The 17,173-nt window shown below is 39.6% G+C and overlaps 1 pseudogene across 1 annotated transcript; it reads right to left on the bottom strand.

Annotated features, from left to right (window-relative positions):
• Positions 1–2,852: 2,852 nt before the first annotated feature.
• LOC147824910 (rab GTPase-binding effector protein 1 pseudogene) lies at positions 2,853–16,670 on the bottom strand (annotated as a pseudogene). The gene is made up of 3 exons (XR_015441787.1): positions 7,675–16,670; positions 6,964–7,083; positions 2,853–6,222 (listed from the first exon to the last, which is right to left on the bottom strand). The product of XR_015441787.1 is annotated as a rab GTPase-binding effector protein 1 pseudogene (transcript).
• Positions 16,671–17,173: the final 503 nt, after the last annotated feature.

Raw genomic sequence — 17,173 nt, 5'->3', positions numbered from 1 at the left:
CAGCCGTAAAGAATGAGAAATTAGAATGAGAAATCATAGCTAAATGCATGCATATTGAGGCAATACTCTTCAGTGAAATAAATAGGACACGTGTAAATAGCGAAGGTTCTCGGGTGGGACAAACTGAAAGAGTAAATAAGGACTAAAAGGTATCATAGATAATGTCACTGGGAAGAAAAGGGGCATAGGGGAAGGGGAAGTGGGAGGGGTAGAGGAAAGGAAAGAAGGGAATCGAATTAATATGATAAAATGAAAAGATGGAAACAAAGTCTTTGTAAATAGGCAGGGGTTGAGGGGTTTAAGAGGGGGTAGGGGAATGGGGAACAAAGAAGAACCAAAATAGCTTATATAAAGGTACAAATTTCCAATGATGAATGTCATTATATTGTATACCTAAAATGTACCAATAAAATTAATTTTAAAAAGAACTATTGGATTTCAGTAATATCCTATGTATAGAAACCTGAGAATACTGCCATTTAACATTCTATTAGCAATTTGGTTTCCACACCCTATAATATCCAAGAGAACTTAGCCACTTTTAATGTTGTGAGTAACGAAGGAAAAACAATTTTTAGCGATTCTATTTGTTCTTCCAACTTGTTCTTGAATTTACAGATTTGTATCCTCCAAGTTTTCTTTTTAAATTTTTGAATATTTCAAAACATTTCTTAGGAACTGACATACTGTGGAAATCACACTCATTCTACATTTTTCCCTTATGAATTAAATCAGTGTTTATCCTTACAATCAATATAGTAAGAACAAAGTGATCAGTCATTTAAATTTAGCCATTGATACTGAAAGAGTACAAGTGAAGGAACATACTGCAATACTATCTAGATTAAGAATTTCTGAATTTGAGTGGCTGGTCTCCTATATTAAAGAAACCTTGCCAGTATTTGGGCTATTTCTAATGAAATATATGCTTGAGAATAGCACGTTAATGTCAAATTGTGTGGCTTGTTTTAGGTGACTCTCTCTACAGCAACTCCAACTTCAGTTCCTGCACCTTCACTGCTTTACCATTACTGCCTGCAAACTTCAAACACCTGATGTTCTAATTCTGTACTATTCCTGTCACTGATTTCTCTTTGGTATATGTTACCTGATTTCTTGTGTGCTTTCCTTATTCACACATACTATCTATCTATGTTATGTTCAGGTGAAAACAGAGGCTAAGCAAAACATGTTAATTATTAATTACTAAACCTAAGCAGAGGCCCTGGATCAAGCCAGCTTTAATGGGGTCAGTTTGAAAATATCTTAAAACCCATCAGGAATGACACAAAATATTTAAATTCTGGAGAGATGTGATGTTATGTGAACAGAGAAGTGGTAACAAACAAACCAGCTGTATTTTAATCAAAATACTTTATTAACTTTTAAAAAATACAGACAAGAGGAAGAAACATAACTAAGTGGTAGCATTGTTTTTCAAAATAAAATTGCTATTAACACTCAGATCTCCAAACTTGAAATTCCATAAACAATTTCGAGGTGGTAGACCGTATTATTTCACATGCCACTGCTTATCTCTTATGTCTTTTCAAAAAACACGGTGGAACCTGCAATATGCAAGGTTGTGTGAGGCCCTGCTACACTATGAGGAACTACTGCCGGGCTGGAAGTGCTTTGTTACAGACAAGATTCCTAGGATTACATTTGAGATGGAAGAAAAATAGATCTCACAGGGCAAGAACACTAATCAGTATTAGTATTTCAAATGTAGGTAACATCGTTGTAAACTTCTTCAAATCACTTAATCTCTGCCCTTTAAAGCCTTCAGTAACATTCCTAAGGTTCACATAAGTTCCCTCTTAAATAGGAGGACTTGAAATGGGGCATCTAGAGCCAGGTTAACATGTAGGGTAGACTTCAAAAGAAGCTTTCCTATCACTTGCTGCTATTGGGGTCCAATTCCTTTTTATAACACGTGACTTAACACTGCTCTTAATAATCTTCCTTTACCAAATCTAGAGAAAAGAAATTTAGGTGATCGAAGTAGATAGTACATAGCTCTCAAAGAACTATTTAAAAACAGGAGGGAAATTCTGTGGCAATACAAAGCATCCCAAAAGTCTTAGTGTAATTTTAAGCTTTGATACCAAGAGAAGTACAGGAGCTGCAATGTTAGAGCATCTGAAAGTTTTAATTTTTACAATGTGGAATAGTAAGCTTTTAATTGCAATTTTTGTTCCAGTTCCTCTTTCTTCTATTCCCTTTAAGAGACACTAAGAAAAAAGTAAAAATAAAACCTTAATATTCCAAATTTGCAAAACTGAAATTCTCAAATGATGTTTTGTAAAAGTTTGCAGCTTTGGCTGCAATGCCCTGGGAGGCAGTAGCACAGTAATGTAAGGCTTAAAACTACACTGAAAGTTTTGGGACACCTTGTAAGTTATTATCTTCTGGTTATCACTAGACCACCATGCTGGTTTGCGTTATGAAAACATCTTCTATTATGTTTATTTAGCAAGGGGAAAATGACTAGAAAACACGAAGGACCATTAAGAGTTCACAAGATGCAGCATGGACCCGATAGAGGTAGACAGTCCATAACTGAGCCTTTCTCTTTGTGACCACCAACATGCCCCAATGGTATTAAGTAGTGCTTGCAAAGGACATGAGTGGCAAGTGTTCTGCAGCAGCTTTTCTGTGTAAACTGGTTGACAATAATAACTAGCAACCCAATGACACCACAGGAAGGAAGAACCTTCAATACCTGACAGCGCAACAGTCTACTCCTCAGGGGCTTTGTGAGTATGAACATGCCCATGTGTGGGGCTTGGTGGGTGTCTCAGTGGTAGAGACCCTCGATTTTTTTCCCAGGAATATAAAAGATCCCCATATTTTTGTTGGTGGTGGTTTTTTTTTTTTTTTTTTTTTTGGACCGGAGACTGGACTCAGGCGCAGGAACGACTGAGCTAAATCCCTGGCCCTAGAACCCCATATTTTAATGGCAATACTGCACAATCCTATAGGCACACGTAGCCATATTGCGGGCAAAACAATTATATGGGTACTATTGTTAAAATCTAACTTTAAAACTTTAAATTAATTTTAATTTAAATTATTTCAAAAGCCTCACAGAGCTCACAGGCATTGGCCTGCGAAGTAAGCAAATGCCTCTGTGTCAGCTCGGAGCTTCTGCTTTGCAGTCCTTGCAACTCTGCTCACGTCAATGAGGACAGGAAGTGTGTTGCTGCTTTGACAAGGCCTCTTTCTTTCCCATCCAGTGCAAATGTCACTGTCTAAGAGTTGCTTGAATTCAAGGTGTTTTTGGTGAAAATATTAACTTGGCTGGGGTTTTTTGTTTGTTTTGCAAGAGAGGTGGTTTTCTCCAACTTTTGAAAATGAGGGGTTCGTGATGTCTCAGGTCCCATTTCTCCCTTTTAAGAGAGGATGATATTAGACACAAAAACCAACACAATTGCCATCACTGGATGATCTTCTCACAGCTGCTCTGCACAAGTCATTCTCTTCACAAAATTGTGACTTGACCTAGGAAAGTCAATTAAACCAATTACAGGTAGAATTGTTTCAAAGATTGCGGCCCTAAAGAGAAAAATGTCTCAGGTCTGATATTCAGTCATGCTGCAGATTAATTTAAATACTTCGTGGTCAGTGCTGCTTGGGCTGTCTGAGACTTGCAGTGCCACGTTGGCAAGTGCTACTTTCTACCAATTCACTACCATCCTTAAAGGAGGAAGATCAGATTACCAAAACAGGGGAACTTTGTTAAGTTACAGTCTTTAAAAAAACTAAGTCTGTAAAGATGTCAAAGGCTTTGTGATACAGGCTCATAACAGCAACATATGTTACCTTTGCAACTGTTCATTAAGAATGATAAATTAAACATGTGCAAAACACTGGCTCACTCTTTCAGCTCTACCCACTCTTCAATAGCTATTACAAACTCTAAGCTACTTCTGCGGAGGGAGGTGTGTACTGCCCTACGATAGGGCAGGACAGTTCTACGATTGAAGCATTAAAAGGCTCTCTGTCAAATGCATATGGGTTAGGGAGAAAAACACAATATTGTAAAATGTCAACCAAGGCACCACAGAAAGTGACATTTGCATGTACAGGTCCATTTCTGGTGTAAATTATTTTAGCATATACTCAGCAAAAAAAAAAAGCCATGTATGTTATATTTCCCCATGTCAGCTACCACATCCATTGAAAAGCTACATTCTTCCAACCTCCAGAATTTGAAAGGCATACATCACACATCATACGTGCTAAGTGTAGGCCTCTCGCATCAGTCACTATAGTCAAGATGCTGGCTTTGGTGGTTCACAGAAAACCTCACTTAGCGAAAGCCCAGTCTTACCTCTAGGTCTTGTGCTCTTTCTTTGGTAAGAGGCACACGCATGCAGCACAGGCTGCTGTCAAACACTAAAGTGCGAAGGTCAAAGTAGTATTTGGCATAAACACTGACAGGCACTTTAACATTAAACTTAAGCAGGTCCAAGTAATGCCTTTCCAACTCATTTCTGGGGAGGAAGAACACAACAAAACAAATACAGGACAATTTTAGTCAAATGGGCCATCTTCAAAAATGTGATTTTGAGCTTCTAAGATGGCTGTAAATTCTATTTTGAGACCTCAGCAAGCTACCCAACTGGAAGAAAATACTCATGTTCCAACAAGCCACAGCTATTTTCGGTCCTTTCTTTATCCCAGCACTTTTGTGTTAGGGTGAAGGCCAAATTTATGGCCTGTTCACTCCCGCCTGTTGCTGGCTCCAGCCCATTCTTCAGAGTCCATCAATGCGTCTGTGTGACTCACACTCCACACACTCACAAGGCCACACTACAGTGAGCACACCAAAGAAGTGATGACATTTTCAATGGGCTCATAAGAGGAAGGGCTTAGAGAAATAGAGAGGCACCAACCAAGGAACCACTTACTCCTCTCTGAGGGGAAAACCTCTTCAGGCAAAAAGCAATCACCATAAATGAAGAAAAAAACAATCTGTGCTATATGGGAAAGGAAATCACTTCCCCCACCCCAAAATATAAGGCTATGTGAAAGGGCAACTCATTTATTACTAGGGTGACAAACTGTGACCCTGACAATCAAGATACTCATTTTAAACTTCAGAAGGTAGAAAGATCAAAGACAGCAGTCTCGGCTAGACTAAATCCACTTTAGCACATGATTTCTGGCAGAGCACAGGACTCACACTCTTGTTTCTGTGTTGGGAAACCCCAAGATGATCAGCATCTGCTACCCCTCCCCAGAATAAAGTGTACATGCATGTGCGCGCACGCGCACACACACACACACACACACACACACACACACAGAGTCCTGTACAGTGGAAAAAGAAATGACTGGGAGCAGTCCTCTCCTGTGTGACTATGCAGCAGCCTGTGTGCATTCAATACACAGAGTACGAGAGCCCATCATACCAATTTCTACACACATGCAGCACTCCTAGTCAGAAAAAGGCAGGCCCGGGGATCTGGAACCTTTCCTGTTGTATGTCCTGGTTATGCTACGAACACCCGTTCAGATGAAACTCTGACAATGTGTGTCTCAGGCTGAAGCTATTCTGCATAGTCCACTGGCCCTAAGACCTTAACACTGGCCAAACATTTCTTTCAAAAGCCAGACACAACAGCCCTGAAAAGGGATTGGACCTCATAGCTTTTAAAAAGCCATAAAGACATGTACTGTACTATGTTGTTCTGGTGCTTGTAAGATATTTGGCAAAAACCATGAGAAAACATTTCACCTTACCAAGCATATCAATAAAATAATATTCCAATAAAACCAACAACTAATGATGGAAAATATGAATACTTATACTATACATGAGCAGAAAGTAATAATTTTGTTCCTATTTCCATTTTCTGTATAATGTAATATTTTAAAATATTTCTTAAATTGCATACTGTATGGGAGCAAATGAACTAGAACATGCTTAGAAAATTCACCAAACCCTTTCAAACCCACATGTCCTTAAGTGTAACATCCTTGAAGATCCGGCAGAACTCCACGTTCCAGAGAATCGCATTATCCCAGTACTTGCAGGCAAGAAGAATGGCCCCCAGGACGATCCTCCTCCAGTGAGTGGGACAGATGTCAATCTCAGCATACGATAAAAGCCTTTCTAAGAAGACTTGCAAAGAGGAGAGCACTGTTCTGTGATTTCAGTCCTGCGTAAGTGCTGTGCTAAGAACTGTCAGGAGTGACGGGTTTCTTCTGTGCCTGAACAGATAGAAAGTGCCTCTTACTTTTGAGTGCTACAGAGATTTTGCTCAGCTGAACAAGAGGTGAGGTCCCAGTTGGAAATGAGACACCTCTGCTGGCCATGTACATTTCCTGTCCAATTCTGGTGACTGGAATGACTGCACATCTCAGCCAAGCTCATCCAGCAGAGTGGCACTGTTATCACCTTCACACTCATGAAGGGCACAGACACAGGCCTGGTAAAATTACAGCTACAGTTTAGCAGGCTAACAAAGCTTTTCTAAGAACTGCTGCTACTGTCATCCTGGGCAGCGTCACGAGCGGATACCAGTGGTCAGCAGGGATGGACTGACACCCAATAAGCCAAGGGACAGAGAACAGAAGGCAGTGAACTGTCCAGGAAACACAGCCTGGGACCTGGCTTGATCTGCACAGAATCAGTCTCCGTGGCTCACATGGCCTTGTTATTTTCTCCTTTCCACCCCGCAGCCTGTGTAAGGGTTCATGGTGTTAAGTGGATGTGTGGGGGGAAAACTCTCTGTTTACCGTGACCATCAATAGCAGTTGTCTTGTGATGAGAAAAGGAAAGGCAAATTTTTAAAGATTATCTGACCCAAATGTTTTTTACTTTCCTCCGATAGGCTTCTCTTCATGAAGTTCTCATGATAATTTCAGGAATCTACTTTCCTTTGAAAAAAGACTTTGCTCTGTGTACAAGTCCAATTTCTAAGCATGCAAGATAAATAAGAAACATCTTACCAAAGCTGTTATTGCACATTCAGTTGGTAACCGTGCGGCATTAAAAATAATAGCAAAAAATCTGTAAATATATATGTGTTCATAATCTTGCTTGAAGCAGTCCTCTGCAAGTTTCTCTCTCTGAAAAGAGAAATGATGTGATATAAGTATTCACTGAAGAAAGCTTTTAAGTACTCTTAAGACAGCAGTCTTCACCTTGTGCTCACGTGTTCCTTAAAATAATCTCAATTGGATTGCATGTCTTTTAGTCTTCAACAAGAAACACTGGGATTTTTTACTGAGCACACTGGCACTTCGGTCAGTGATGATTACATGGACAACAAAACAGCGGCCCCATCGGCTACCACCTAGTGCACCACAGCCATCTTCCTTATGTAAGTGCACTCTCTGAGGTTTGCACAAAGGTGGGATCACTATCAATGCATCTCTCAGAACTCCAGGGTAAGCAACACAGGAGTACACAAGCTCAGAAAATCCAAATTGCTTTCTACTTTACCTCTACAGAATTCTCAAATTCATTTTTTCAGAGCCTTGAAAGCCCCTCTTTTTCTAAGAAGATTCTGCATATTGTGACATGGGAAAGGACATGATTTAAATTGAAATAGGAGGGAGCGATATAATTCTGGGCATGAATGTCTAAGGAAAATAGGAGGAAAGAAACAAAACTCTGTGAGAGAAAAAATTATAAACTCAAAAAAACATGATACTTACTATGAGTGGATGCAATCGCTCATCAAAAATATCCAGGCATCTGTTTCCATCTTTATAAAAGAAGAAAGTGCTTCTAAGTGCAGTCATGTATATCTTAGCAAAACATCTGCTAGGCACAGAGGAGGATGGAGGGAGAGGCCTAGCCTACAACACACCAAGCAGTTTGACAAATTCTTCTCCTGGATTTTGGCCTGAAGACTTCTTTTTATGCAGTTCATGAAGTTCTGTGAAGCCTTTTCTATGAGGACCAGCTAAAGGTGCCTGTTAGTAATGACTTCCCAACAAGCAATGCTAGTAAACCAACAGTGGTGGGGAATTAAGTCTATAAATCTAACAGATGTGAGTGAGATTCAGATTTCTCAGTTTTTTCCTCTCTTCAGTGCTCTATATTTTCATCACATATTTCTTGTTCCTGTTGAGTTTAAATCATAGCTCCCTTTCTATATAATAACAGTCTTTTCATTAAACTAACAAATTCTGCTTCCTTAATGCAGTGGTTCTCTGTGGTCTCTGGAGATTCCCCAGGCTCTTTTTCAGGAGGCTCAGATATCAAACAGTTCTTACAAAAACATGAGGACATTACTTGTGTTCTCACTGCTGGACACTTGTAATGCTTGTATATAAGTAAAACTGCTGATTTCTCAGCATGCATCAAGCCTGTAGTACAAAATTATACCAGCACTCTCTATTTTTCACTGCCACTTGCGGTTGTTTTAAAAAGCCTCTTTCTCTTATTGTTGTCCTTGATGAAGCAGTGCACACTAATGTTAAATCTTGCCCTTCTTTTTAATATTCTGAATAAGTGAGAAGTCTACATAAAACATTTCTGCATTGTGAGCATGGGCTGTGTTCGGAAAAAGCACTTGTGATTTAATTGTGAGATAAACAGGCTGCTTATCATAGAACAACATTGTTATATGAAACTAGAAATATCAACAATGAACAAAGTGGGCCTTTTCTTAGAGCGACAATAGACAAGTGTTTGTTGCCAATGACAAATTTTAAGCCATGAAACTAAAAGTCAAGCATTTGGAAAAAGTGTACCTTCTGCTGTGCATGTGACAGCTTCTCAGTACTTGAAGACTTTTTGGTTAAGACTGGTGATGATACTAACAAAAGTGTTTTGCATATTATAAAGAAATGTCAACCAGTATTTTCCAAGCTGACAAACGCATATTATAAATACTGTATTGGTAAAAAAAAGTCTATCCATTGTATAAGATGCACTAATGAGTATTAATGTCAGTTTCTGAGATGCCATGTAAAATCCCAGTATACTCAATTTGAGACACTAATATTGTGGTGTTTAATGTAATGTTAAACACCGTCCACAATTACAGGAGATTTTTAAAGATACACATGTCCAACTATATATCTCCACGAGATTATGCTGTCCTCATATTGCTTCCTCAAAAGCAATACGAACCAAGAAACAGGAGAATCTAGTTGTGTTCTATCCAGTCAAATAAAGAGATGTGCATACCTGTAAACAGAGACATACTTTTCACCCAATGAAAAAAGGAACAAAACTGGAAAATGTCATGGAAGATAGTTATTTTTTGGTATTTATATTAACAAGGTGTTCCATAGTCAGGAGCGATCTTGTCCAACAGTGGACATTTCTGGTTGTCACAACACAGGGAGAAATCTCCTGGCATCTATGAGGCAGAGGACAGGGATCCTGTGCTGCAGAGGATGGCCCCCCACCAGAAAGAATTATCTATCACAGAATATCAACAGGTCCAGTATTGAGAAACCCTCAGTTAATACCTCCCCTTGCACATACAGGTGTGCACACACAAAGACATACACATTTAACTTTCAATTTTGATTTCTAAAACAGTAAATATATAAGTGATCTATAGAAGTAATTATTCTCTGGGATTTTAAGAGAATATTTTTTAACAATCCGAATTGCAACAACAAAAAATCTAAAATGATTTATTTCCATATGTCACTAAAAGCACACTTCGACTTATAATGTCTGCGGTCATGACCTAATACTATACCTACTTGGTATCATGCAAATTGACAGGAATAGTAAGACGGGTTTTTAAGAGCTCATCTGTTCTTTATGAGATTATATACTGCTATGCTCACACTGTGGAAGGAAAAAAAAATTTGTAATGACTGAGTTTATCATTTGTTGAAACTGAAGACCAATTTTCAAGGGAGGACCTCCCACAGCCTTGAAGTCCTCCGCTTTCAGAACACTACAGATGTGCACTTTCCCTTGTTTTCATTTTTCAGCTTTTAGCGAACATAGACTCCAAGTGCTAGGCAATGTGCTGATAGAACACCTTTGTCTTGATTACACGTTATTACATCTCTCCCTGTCATTTGGGTTTCTACCCATATACCCTCACACCCTAGGAGCAAAGTTCTACATATCTGCCCACGTGCTTAAATGGAAACGATACTATCATTTTTTTAAAGTGGGAAGGCCATGCATTCATTTTAGCTGATTTACTACATTACTCACCTGCTCATCATTTTTCATTATTTCTCTAAGAGGAAATAATAAAAGTACCGTATACTAAATAAAAGAAATCCACATTTCCAAGACTATAAAACTTATTAGTAAATACAAGTTCCCACCAAACTTATGATCTCTATAGCTCTCCTGAAATAATCAGTGATAATAACGCAGCATGAGTCTACATCGTATAATACTCATGGCAAGTATTTCCAAATAAGTTTAACTGAAATACTAATAAGCAGACAACTCTTCAGATAATAAATACATCACTGTATTTGCAAATTATGCACAGCTGGTGTATATTAGGGAACACATGGGTTCTCTTAGGTGAATTATATGCTTCTACTCAACCTCACTGTCTAAAATGAAGCTTAACATCACGGAGGGAAGGCAAATCTGAATTTTCTAAGAAGTCTAGTCAGTGTTTTAACATTTTTATTATTGTTTCAAACAGTTTTATTACCAAATCAAGTTTAATCACTGACTGACATCATACACTGAAAATGCTCACTGAACCTTACTCACAATTTTATCCTAAAACCCACTGTTGCAGACGAAGGAACCACGGCGTGCCTAAAGTCCCACCAAACAGTCAGCAGCAGTTCTTCTCCTGTGTTCTTCGTAAGCAGTGCTTCCCAAAGGTTCCTGCACAGGGGAATCAGCCTAGGAGCTTAAAAACCATCCTGAATTCTACCTCAAAGCGGTCTGATTAAGTGGCACAGGGTATGGTTTGGGTATAAAGAGTGTTGTAAAAGTTCCCCAGGTGCTTCCAATGTGCACCAAAGTTTGGGAAGACTTCACAGGGTCAGAATCCCTGGGGATGCTTTTGTCTATATCATCACACCTCACCTTCCCTCCTGATTCCTTAAAATGCTCATGAGTGCCTATAGATAGGAGGGAAGGTGAAGGTGGTGAAAACGCATGTGCTTGCAGATACAATTTTTTTTCTTTTTTGTACCGGGGATCGAACTCAGGACCTTGCACTTATGAGGCAGGGGCCAGAACCACTGAGCTAAATCTCCAGCCCTGCAGATACATTTTGAAAAAGTTGCAGAAGTGATTCTAATAAGGCTTACCCTTCTTACTGAGAACAATGGGCTATTAGCCCATGATAAATATTTTAAACTATTTTGATAGAAGCCTCTTTCTGTTACTTAATGAACTTTCATTTCAAAATTAGTGTAGAAAATGATTATTTTAAAAATGAAATGCAAGCTTTCTAAAACTTATGGTACTTTGAAAAGCAGAATTTTATAAATTAGACTCACATGGGGAGAAAAATAAGCATGACATATACTTTTCTGTTTTTACTCAGCAGTAGCTTTTTAAATTTGAACATTTTCTTAAAGATATCCCATCAGTATAGTTAACAAATAGTTACACCTATGATCCGCTCAGATTGGAGCTCAAGAGCAATGAAGACAAAGGCTACTGCTGGCTCACGTGCTCACAGGCACCATGACCTTTCACAGCTGAGTGTGACCATGCTCTCTGTCTATGGAGTGGGTATGAGGTGCAAGTTTTAGCACCTTAAAGGGAGAAAGAAACAGCTTGGTATGCAGTATATGGTTTTGTCCTCAGCGTCAGGTTCTGAAAGGTAATACCATGCTGCCTAGAAACAGCTGAGTGACTGCCAATTAAAAGCCACAGGTAAGGTACATTATAGGTAAGAGGTAAATCAGATTAGACATTTAAGAGAACAAGTATATACAGACTGAAGCACAGGGACATTTGTGAAATCCAACTATCTTTTGTCTAGAAGGGATAAATCCCACTGCTAAATCAGATCCCATTTATGCAAAGAACCCAGTTTACATAACTGTTCCCTACCTGGATCGTATCACAGTCGTTGCATACCCGAAAGAGACTGTTAAATAAAATCTAGAGTCTCAATTTGGGTTTTTCTAAGGTACTTTTCTCAACTGCCTGGATTCTAGCAGTTGGCATCTGCCACAGTACAGTCCATAAACAGTTCCCTAATCATGATGTATTTACTGCCCTAGTTCCCATCTGGAGAAAAGTATCTGTAAGGCATTCAGTCTTAGCAGAACAGGTCACTGGGAGTTACAGCACAGAAAAATTATAAACTACTCATGATTTATAGTGCTGATTTTAATAATCTGGAACAAATTAGCTTGGGGCTTACCTTAGGGGACTAGTCTTTCTTTAATTTGAATAATCACATTTTTAATTAATAAATTTCCCTCTAACTCAATGAGTATTTGTTCCCTTTAAACCTAGGAGCACTTTATACAAAGGGATTTTAAATATGGGATGAGGTAATGCAGTCTTTATTTCTCCTGTGGAAAAAAGTAGTGAATATTTTTAGGGCAACTTCATAATTAATTTACTTTATAACAAAGACAGTTCACTTAAACTAATAGTAGCTTCAAGTGAACCAAAAAAAATCTACTTAGTTCACTAATTCCCATAAGGTTCCTTCAGATACCCTGCTGTTATGCAACACCAATTACAAAAATTACTTGAAAACAACATTTTTTGCTTTTGGATCATCTGTGTAATGGATTCAACAGTATAGCCTTCCCCTGGCTACTCTTGGGACAATACTGCAGACCACGAAAACGAATCCATTCTCTGTGCTTCCTATCATACCTCATAAAGCTATGACAAAGATGACCTGTTCTAGGGAGGCTTTCTGCACTCAGAAAAGGAATCTCACATCTTGGAAAATGACAAAGCAGATTTCCAAACTGATCAATACAATAAATGGCTTTTCCCCAACTTTGTTGTACATATTGTTACTTACATTCCAGGACTAAAGTGTAAAAGAAAAACAAACTATCTGTCAAACCCTGTTACCACTATTTCTGTAGCTGATGCTTGAAACAAACAGCACACAAGCCCACTGATTCATTCAAACTGAAAATAAGATTTCTAAGTGTATACTAGGTGTTGTCAGACATAGTTTGTTTTATTAATTTTTTCACTGATCCAATAACTAAATTAAAAGACCTCAAAAGAGATGGTGCCGGTGCCAGTTCCACTTTATCCTGGTACCTGTGGGCCCATGAAGATCATCCAGGTATGCAAAAGAAAAGTGCTTCCAAACAGTTTCTTGTGCTTTTCCTTTAAATTCCACTTCCAATAATACATAGCCTCAGCCAAGTTTTCAAGTCCTAATTCTGTTCTTGAGTTGATTTTGATTGCCACAGTCTCATGGTTCTCAGCAAAGCTTTAGTAGCATTTAAGGTCCTCCGGTATTTGAAGATTCAATGGTGGAAAGAAGGAAAACGCACCGAGTGAAGGAAATACATTCTGAGCCAATGGCCTGCTCTCACACTTCATATTTTAATATAAAATAGTCATACAGCATACTACACATGTCTGCTAGCCGGACACTGTTACTGATGAGCTCTAGACAACAGAAACACCTCTCTCCCAACATCTATAAACAGGAAATGTAATTCCAAACACTATTGGGAAGTTGCTTCACGGTAGGGAAATGTGTTCCAAAAATCTATGTTGGAGAAAGCAAGCAAAGGAGACAGAGCTTTTTTTCCATCACCAAATCTGATCCCACACCTGTTGTAATTAAGTCTTGGACTCTCATTAGTGTTCCTGTTTCAAAGGTATGTTGGCTGCAAATCACTCTGGCTACTGGCTGTTCCTGTGCTGCAGTCTTCTCCCACTAGAAATAAATATTTCTCCAGTCTTCCTTCTGTTGTGACTTCTGCTTCTTCAGTTAAGAGTTAAATAATAATTAATGTTGCCCTAAAGATGAGTTAAAAACCCAAAGTGCAGGCTAGAATCCAGCTATTAAGAGTGTCATGTCTCCGGTAGCTGGTTAATGTCTGTCAAGTTTGGTACCATTCAGAATTGCCCGGATTCTCTCCAAGGAGTCTGCCTGCCAAATTCACTCTAACTGCACCTGTAGGATCTGAGAAAGCTTTACAAAATCTCTCTGGACTTGTTCACTGACATCTAATTCTGTTTGTAATCTCTGAGCTTTGTTCTTCTCTTCAAACATCAGTTGTTCAACAGCAACCTTAGCAGCAGTCTCTTTCTTTAACTGTTCTTCCAAATTGATCTTTATTTCCTGAAGACTGTCAAGCTGCTGAGACTTCTCTCATAATGTGGACTCCAACTGTCCTTTTTCTACTTTTATTCTTTCTAATTCAGCTTTTAAACTGGAAATGGAAGCTATTTCCTCCTTGCAGTTTTCTATTTCTAGCTGCAGAGTTTCTTCAAGATTTTCTTTATACACTGTTCTGCTTGAATCTGTTCTTTTAGGAAAAGTATTTCAGCCTTTAGCTTCTCTTCCATGTGGTCTGCTGCTGTCCTCACATGAATGATGTTCTCACGGTATTTTAATATCAACTCCCAGAGCACCTCTATAGTACCTGGGAGGATGAAGTCTTCTGCTTGCTGTAATGATACGTGCAAATTATGTTTTCCCTGGGGGCTGTCCATTGCCTTTCTGTAATCGCACCAGCTCTTCTGAAACCTGCTCCCGTGACAGCATCAGCACCACCATCTGCTCCTGAACATCCCTCTTTGCTTGGGAAAAACTCTGTTGTAACTCTTCAAGTAAGATCTCGGAAGCTTGGGCTCTCAGGACGCGTGCAGAGATCTGATGACTGGAGTCCTCAGCGCTCTTCTTGATGAAGTCTTCTAGCTCCTGTTTATCTTTCATTGTCTTCTCTAGCTGATCACTAGCTTGCCTTAGCATCACCTGCAGTTTTTTTTACCTGGTCTCTTGTTTCAGTCTCCTGAATCTGAATTCCTTGTAATTGTTTTTTATAATTGGAACACATATCACAACGTCTCCCAAGTTTATTTCCAGCATTATGAACCTCTTTCTGCAGGAGATTCCTCTCCGTCTCACTGAGTAAGTGGTAACCACTGGGAGACACATAAGCACTCTCCATACCCTGGGTAACACTGGAGAGGAGGGATGCTGTCTCTTCCTGTTCTGGTGTCATCTCCTTGATTGCTCCTTCTTGATCTCTGGTTAACATAAACCCGCTTGGCATTTGCAGTGACCCAAGTGATGCAGGATCAAAGTTCTCAGATACTGAATCTCCTACCAGAGGTCCAAAATCCGACTCATCAAGGTTTCCAGCAGATTTTGCTTTGAAGTTATGGCCTAAAGCTTTGGACTGCAGAGAGCCTGAGGTTCCCAAGCTGTCTGTAGACTGTGCTCTCCTGAGCCCATCTTTAAACATGTCATTATCCGATTTACTGAATGGATCTACAGATGGTAACAATAAATCTGCATCTAAGGAATGGACTGAACCATGGGTATTGTCTACATGCTCCTCTTCATTTGATAAGTGGACTGAAGATTCTTCTTGAGTTAAAGCACATACTACTGGTTCTTTGAGTTCTTCTTCAACGTCTGTTTTTTTATGATCTTTTCTCTTACTAAGTTTCTGTTGTTCATCGTCTTCCTGATCTTTCTTCTTCTTCAGTTCTTCAACTTGTCAGAGCTGTTCGGAAGTTAGCACAATCTCCATTCACTGCATGTCTCTCATCAGCAAACGCTGAGATTCCAGAAACTGGTCACTGGCCTTCTGCCATGTATGTTTTAACTGGTTGTGTTGCTGTCGCTCTTGCTCCAAGAGATGGCAAACTTCAGGCAATTCTTTCCGAAGTTTTTCAGCATCTTCCTGAAGAACAGATGTCTGAGTATTCAAAACAGCTACACACATGTCTAGATCAGTCCTACAAGATTTCTCAGCTTCCAGAGAATGATTCAGTTCTTCAACCTTTGAGGCCTCCAACTCTTTAATCTCATCTTCAGTCTCAGTCAGCTTATCTTTCAAAGCTGCAATTTCCTTCTCCATGGGCATCACAACAGACCAGTTTTTCAGCATCTTCTTGGGCCTTTTTCATTTCATTTTCTAAATTTTTATCCTCTTGGACTTCAGACAGCATTCGCCTGAAACCAGCTCTTTCTCTGTCTGCAGATTCTTGATATTGTGCCCACTGTGTTTGCTCCTGCTCCAGCCTGAGGTGAAACTGGTGCTCACAGTCACAAACTGTTTCTTTCCTAACAGCCTGAAGTGAAGCAACTTCTTCCCTCCACTGCCTTTTCACTTCATCCATGACTTCTTGTTGGGTATTTTCAGAAACTGTGGCAATAGCCTTAATATTTTCCATTTCTGCTTGTGCTTCCCACAGCTGTGTTCGAAGGCATCCCAAATCATCCTGTGCAGCTTGTAGCACTGCATTTTTGCCTCTTCAGATCCTCCTCTTTGGCTAAATATAGCTCCTTAAATTTTGCTCTCTTTTGATTAAATTCTTGCTCAAGCTGCTGCAGTGCACGTAAAAATTCTGCATTGATTTTTTTCCAATTCTGCTACTCGTTGCTGAAGAGAAACGTCAGGCTGGGGAGCCGGGCCCAGCTGCGCCTTGGCCGGGAGGCTGGCCACGGGGAGCGGAGTTCGGCTGCCGCGGGCTCAGCTGGCGGAAAAGGCGTCTGCCGACCAAGCCACGGCCTGGCCGCTGCCTCTGCCCTGGGAGGAACCGCTAAGGCAGGAGCCGCGGGCCCCGCCACTGCCGCGGGCAGAGGGCAGAGACAGACCCGAGCGCCGACCTCCACCTCCTCATCCTGACAGCGGGAAATAAGCAATGCTGCGACACATACTTCTTTGAGGAAGGTTACTCTTTAACACTATACTGAATTATATGTTGAAACATCACGATGTTTTTAATTCAAAAGAAGGTGGAAACCATAATCAAAGTAGAGCACATTTCTACTCCTGGATTTATTTAGGGTCTTGGCTGAATACAAACATCCAGTAATTACTTGACCGATGCTATATTTCAAAAGACAAACTGTTCATATTTTGTTGAAATACAATTTGATCTCAACTAGTTTTGTAAGTTTGAGAGAAAAGTTATTTTACCACGAGTGTGAACTTGCAGTTTTAGTAGAAGTAGGAATTACTGTTTATTAGCTAAAAAATAAAAACTGGCACAGTGAAGAAAAAAATTAAGTTCATATGCTAATTACCGTTTTTGACTGAATAGGAAAATTAGGGATGAGAGGTTAAC

Source organism: Heterocephalus glaber, unplaced genomic scaffold, assembly GCF_053883595.1.
Source record: "Heterocephalus glaber isolate CG9 unplaced genomic scaffold, H.glaber_assembly_v1.0 deba00001531, whole genome shotgun sequence".
Classification (NCBI taxonomy): domain Eukaryota; kingdom Metazoa; phylum Chordata; class Mammalia; order Rodentia; family Bathyergidae; genus Heterocephalus; species Heterocephalus glaber.
This window is presented reverse-complemented; position numbering and strand designations above follow the sequence as displayed.